Source organism: Staurois parvus, unplaced genomic scaffold (genome assembly GCF_062004578.1).
Source record: "Staurois parvus isolate SC_StPar_1 unplaced genomic scaffold, SC_StPar_1.0 ptg001052l, whole genome shotgun sequence".
Classification (NCBI taxonomy): domain Eukaryota; kingdom Metazoa; phylum Chordata; class Amphibia; order Anura; family Ranidae; genus Staurois; species Staurois parvus.
In genome coordinates this window covers 764,238-770,237 of record NW_028318848.1, presented here as the reverse complement: position 1 = coordinate 770,237, position 6,000 = coordinate 764,238, and positions in this window count along the sequence as shown.

The window sequence follows — 6,000 nt, the reverse complement described above, 5'->3', positions numbered from 1 at the left end:
ACGGTCTGGGCCGCTCTGTGATTGGACGGTCGGTGTCTATCTGTGTTTTGACAGTATGGGCCGCTCTGTGATTGGATGGTCGGTGTCTATCTGTGATTGGACGGTATCGTCTGCTCTGTGATTAGACGGTCTGTGCCGACCTCTGATTGGAGTGCTTGTGCCGCTCTGTGAAAGGACGGACTGTACCGCCCTGTGATTGGACGATCTGTGCCGACCTGTGATTTGTCGGTCTCTGTTGTTTTGTGATTGGACAGTGTATTCCACTCTCTGATTGGATGGTCTGGGGCGCTCTGCGATTGGATGGTCTGGGCCTCTCTGTGATTGGACAATCTGTTCTGCTCTGTGCCGCTCTGTGAGTGGACGGTCTGTGCCAACCTGTGATTGGACGGTCTGTGTCTCTCTGCGATTGGACGATCTGGGCCGCTCTGCGATTGGACGGTCTTTGCCACTCTGTGATTGGACGGTCTTTGCCGCTCTGTGATTGGACGGTCTGTGCTGCCCTGTTTTTGGACGGTATGTGTCTACCTGTGATTGGACTGTCTGGGCTGCTCTGTGATTGGACGGTCTGTACCGCTCTGTGATTGGACGGTCTATGCCGCTGTGTGATTGGACGGTCAGTGCCGCTCTGTGAGTGGACGGTTTGTGCTGACCTGTGATTGGTTGGTCTGTGCCAACCTCTGTATCTCTCTGTGATAGGACAATCTGGGCCGCTCCGTGATTGGACGGTCTGAGCCGCACTGTGATTTGATGGTCTGTGCCGTTCTGCGATTGGACGGTTTGTGCTGCTCTGTGATTGGACGGTCTGTGTCTCTCTGTGGTTGGACGGTCAGTGTCTATCTGTGATTGGACAGTATGGTCCGCTCTGTTATTGGACGGTCTGGGCAGCTCTGTGATTGGACCATCTGGGCCGCTCTGTGATTGGATGGTTTGTGTCACTCTGTGATTGGACGGTCTGTGCCGACCTTTGATTGGATGGTATGGTCTGCTCTGTGATTGGACGGTCTGTGCCGACCTGCGATTGGTAGGTCTGTGTCTCTCTGTGATTGGACGGTCTGTGTCACTCTGTGATTGGACAGTCGGGGTCCATCTGTGTTTGGATGGTGTGGGCCACTCTGTGATTGGACGGTCTGGGTCTCTGTGATTGGACGGTCTGTGTCTCTCTGTGATTGGACAGTCGGGGTCTATCTGTGTTTGGACGGTGTGGGCCACTCTGTGATTGGACGGTCTGTGTCTCTCTGTGATTGGACGGTCTGTGTCTCTCTGTGATTGGAGGGTCTTTTACCTTAATGCAGAGTATGCAATAAAGTGTTACTAAACCCCGGACCCGGCATTCACTATATCCGGTTTCCCCGGACCCTGCATTCACTATATCCGCTCTCCCCGGACCCGGGATTCACTATATCTGGTCTCCCCAAACCCAGCATTCACTATATCTGGTCTCCCCGGACCATGCATTCACTATAGCTGGTCTCCCCTGACCCTGCATTCACTATATCCGGTCTGCCCGGACCCGGCATTCACTATATCCGCTCTCCCCGGACCCGGCATTCACTATATCCGGTCTCCCCGGACCCGGCATTCACTATATCCGGTCTCCCCGGACCCGGCATTCACTATATCCAGTCTCCCCGGACCCGGCATTCACTATATCCGGTCTCCCCGGACCCGGCATTCACTATATCCGGTCTCCCCGGACCCCGCATTCACTATATCCGGTCTCCCCGGACCCCGCATTCACTATATCTGGTCTCCCCGGACCCTGCATTCACTATATCTGGTCTCCCCGGACCCCGCATTCACTATATCTGGTCTCCCCAAACCCAGCATTCACTATATCTGGTCTCCCCGGACCATGCATTCACTATAGCTGGTCTCCCCTGACCCTGCATTCACTATATCCGGTCTCCCCGGACCCGGCATTCACTATATCCGGTCTCCCCGGACCCGGCATTCACTATATCCGGTCTCCCCGGACCCGGCATTCACTATATCCGGTCACCCCGGACCCGGCATTCACTATATCCGGTCTTCCCGGACCCGGCATTCACTATATCCGGTCTCCCCGGACCCTGCATTCACTATATCCGGTCTCCCCGAACCCTGCATTCACTATATCCGGTCTCCACGGACCCTGCATTCACTATATCCGGTCTCCCAGGACCCTCCATTCACTATATCCGGTCTCCCCGGACCCTGCATTCACTATATCCGGTCTCCCCGGACCCTGCATTCACTATATCCGGTCTCCCCGGACCCTGCATTCACTATATCCGGTCTCCCAGGACCCGGCATTCACTATATCTGGTCTCCCCGGACCCGGCATTCACTATATCTGGTCTCCCACAGAACACAGAACATGGAAATGACATTATTTTAGTACATATAAACTGCTAAATACCGAGAGGTGGAGGTGAGGTGGAGTGGAGAGGAGGTGGAAGAGATGTGGACGTGGAATGGAGGAGAGGTGGGGAGGAGGAGATGTGGAGGTGAGGTCAAGTGGAGGTTGAGGTGAGGTGGATCCATTCATTGTAAACAGTCGGTGAGGTTGGGGCCCTCTCAGTGGCCCAGCACTATCCTCAGTCTATTGAAAGTCCCGGAGAACAGCTCTGTGATTGTACGGTCTGTGCCGACCTGTGATTGGACGGTCTCTGTCGCTCTGTGATTGGACGGTCTCTGTCGCTCTGTGATTGGACGGTCTGTGCCGCTCTGTGATTGGACGGTCTGTGCCGCTCTGTGATTGGATGGTCTCGGTCGCTCTGTGATTGGACGGCCGGTGTCTCTCTGTGATTGGACAGTCTGTGCCGCCCTGCGATTGGACGGTCTATGCCGCCCTGCGATTGGACGATTTGGGCCGCTCTGCGATTTGACGGTCTGGGCCGCTCTGCGATTGGACGGTCTATGCCGCTCTAGGATTGGACGGTCTGTGCCGCTCATCGATTGGACGGTCTGTGCCGCTCTGTGATTTGACGGTCTGTGCCAGTCTGTGCCGCTCTGTGATTGGACGGTCTGGGCCGCTCTGTGATTGGACGGTCTGGGCTGCTCTGTGATTGGACGGTATGTTCTGCTCTGTGACTGGACGGTCTTCGCTGCTCTGTGATTGGACGGTCTGGGCCGCTCTTTAATTGGACGGTCTGTGTCTCTCTGTGATTGGACGGTCTGGGCCGCTCTTTAATTGGACGGTCTGTGTCTCTCTGTGATTGGACGGTCTCTGTCTCTCTGTGATTGGACGGTCTGTGTCTCTCTGTGATTGGACGGTCTTTGCCGCTCTGTGATTAGACTTTCCCAGAGTTGGACAGAACAGGAAGGAGAGAGAGAAGCCATGTTTTGGAGCATGGAGCCCAGATTGGCTGATCTCACACTGGGCTCTGATTGGCTGATCTGCTAATGGGCTCTGATTGGCTGATCTCACGGTGGGCTCTGATTGGCTGATCTCACGCTGGTCTCTGATTGGCTGATCTCACGCTGGGCTCTGATTGTCTGATCTCACGCTGGGCTCTGATTGGCAGATCTCACGCTGCGCTCTGATTGGCTGATCTCATGAAGTACTCTGTTTGGCTGATCTCACGCTGGACTCTTGCTGATCTCACCCTGCTCTCTGATTGGCTGATCTCATGCTGGGCTCTGATTGGAAATCTCACACTGGGCTCTTATTGGCTGAAGGATTTCCTACACTTTCTGCATAGCACTCATAGTGCCACCAGCGATCTCGTGGACTGCTCTGATTGGCAGATCTCAAGGTAGGCTCTGATTGGCTGATCTCACGTTTTTTTGTGATTGGCTGATCTCACCTGGGCTCTGATTGGCTGATCTCAGACTGGGCTCTGATTGGCTGATCTCAGACTGGGCTCTGATTGGCTGATCTCAGACTGGGCACTGATTGGCTGATCTCACACTGCGCTCTGATTGGCTGATCTCACACTGCGCTCTGATTGGCTGATCTCACACTGGACTCTGATTGGCTGATCTCACGCTGCGCTCTACTTGGCTGATTTTAGGGTTGGCTCTGATTGGCTGATCTCACGCTGCGCTCTTATTGGCTGATCTCACGCTCGGCTCTGGTTGGCTGATCTCACGCTGGGCTCTGATTGGCTAATCTCACGGAGTGCTCTGATTGGCTAATCTCACGGAGTGCTCTGATTGGCTGATCTCACGCTGCGCTCTGATTGGCTGATCTCACACTGCGCTCTGATTGGTTGATCTCACGCTACTCTCTTATTGGCTGATCTCACGCTGGACTCTGATTGGCTGATCTCATGAAGTACTCTGTTTGGCTGATCTCACGCTGGACTCTGGCTTATCTCACCCTGCTCTCTGATTGGCTGATCTCACGCTGGGCTCTGATTGGCTGATCTCACGCTGGGCTCTGATTGGCAGATCTCACGCTGGGCTCTGATTGGAAATCTCACACTGGGCTCTGATTGGCTGAAGGATTTAATACACTTTCTGCACATCGCTCATAGTGCCACCAGCGATCTCGTGGAGTGCTCTGATTGGCAGATCTCAAGGTGGGCTCTGATTGGCTGATCTCATGTTGGGCTCTGATTGGCTGATCTCACGTTGGGCTCTGATTGGCTGATCTCACGCTGGATTCTGATTGGCTGATCTCACACTGCGCTCTGATTGGCTGATCTCACACTGCGCTCTGATTGGCTGATCTCACACTGCGCTCTGATTGGCTGATCTCACACTGCGCTCTGATTGGCTGATCTCACGCTGGACTCTCATTGGCTGATATCACGCTGGACTCTCATTGGCTGATCTCACGCTGGGCTCTTACTCGCTGATATGATGGTGGGCTCTGATTGGCTGATCTCACCCTGGGCTCTGATTGGCTGATCTCATGGTGGGCTCTGATTGGCAGATCTCAAGGTGGGCTCTGATTGGCTGATCTCACACTGGGCTGTGATTGGATGATCTCACATTGGGCTCTAATTGTCTGTTCTCACACTGGGTTCTGATTGGCTGATCTCATCCTGGGCTCTGATTGGCTGATCTCATGGTGTGCTCTGATTAGCAGATCTCAAGGTGGGCTCTGATTGGCTGATCTCACGCTGGGCTCTTATTGGCTGATCTCACGCTGGACGCTGATTGGCTGATCTCATGCTGGCTCTGATTGGCTGATCTCAGGGAGTGCTCTGATTGGCTGATCTCACGTTGCTCTCTGGCTAATCTCACGCTGGGCACTGATTGCCAGATTTCACGCTGTGCTCTGGATTGCTGATCTCACGCTGGACTCTGATTGGCTGATCTCATGCTGGACTTTGATTGGTTGATCTCACGCTTGACTCTGATTGTCTAACCTCACACTGCACTCTGATTGGCTGATCTCACGCTTTTCTGTGATTGGCTGATCTCACGCTGGATTCTGATTGGCTGATCTCAGACTGGGCTCTGATTGGCTGATCTCACACTGCTCTCTGATTGGCTGATCTCACGCTTGATTCTGATTGGCTGATCTCACGCTGGACTCTGATTGTCTGATCTCACGCTGAGCTCTTATTGGCTGATCTGATGGTGGGCTCTGATTGGCTGATCTCTCCCTGGGCTCTGATTGGCTGATCTCATGCTGCACTCTGATTGGCTGATCTCTGGCTGGGCTCTGGTTGGCTGATCTGGTTGGAAAGGAGAGGAGAGTAGGTGATAGTCTGATGGATTGGGCTAGGGAGTTCCAGAGTATGGTGACGCCCTGGAGAAGTCCTGGAGGCGGGCATGGGAGGAGGAGACTAGGGAACTAGAGAGAAGGAGGTCTTGTGAGGAGTGGAGAGTGCGTTTTGGGTGGTAACCAGGGATTCGTGTAGACCACTTGAGTTCCTCCATACCAAACCTCCGAAATCAAATCTTGTCTTTAAGGGGCTGTTTTTGCATCCAGGAATACATTCATGCTGGAATGGAAAGCGATATATGGAGAAACCCCCCAATAGAAAGGGACTTAACCGGCACCAGTAAATTAAAAGTTAATATACATCTTTATTAAATACCATCAAAAAACCTTCAAATATA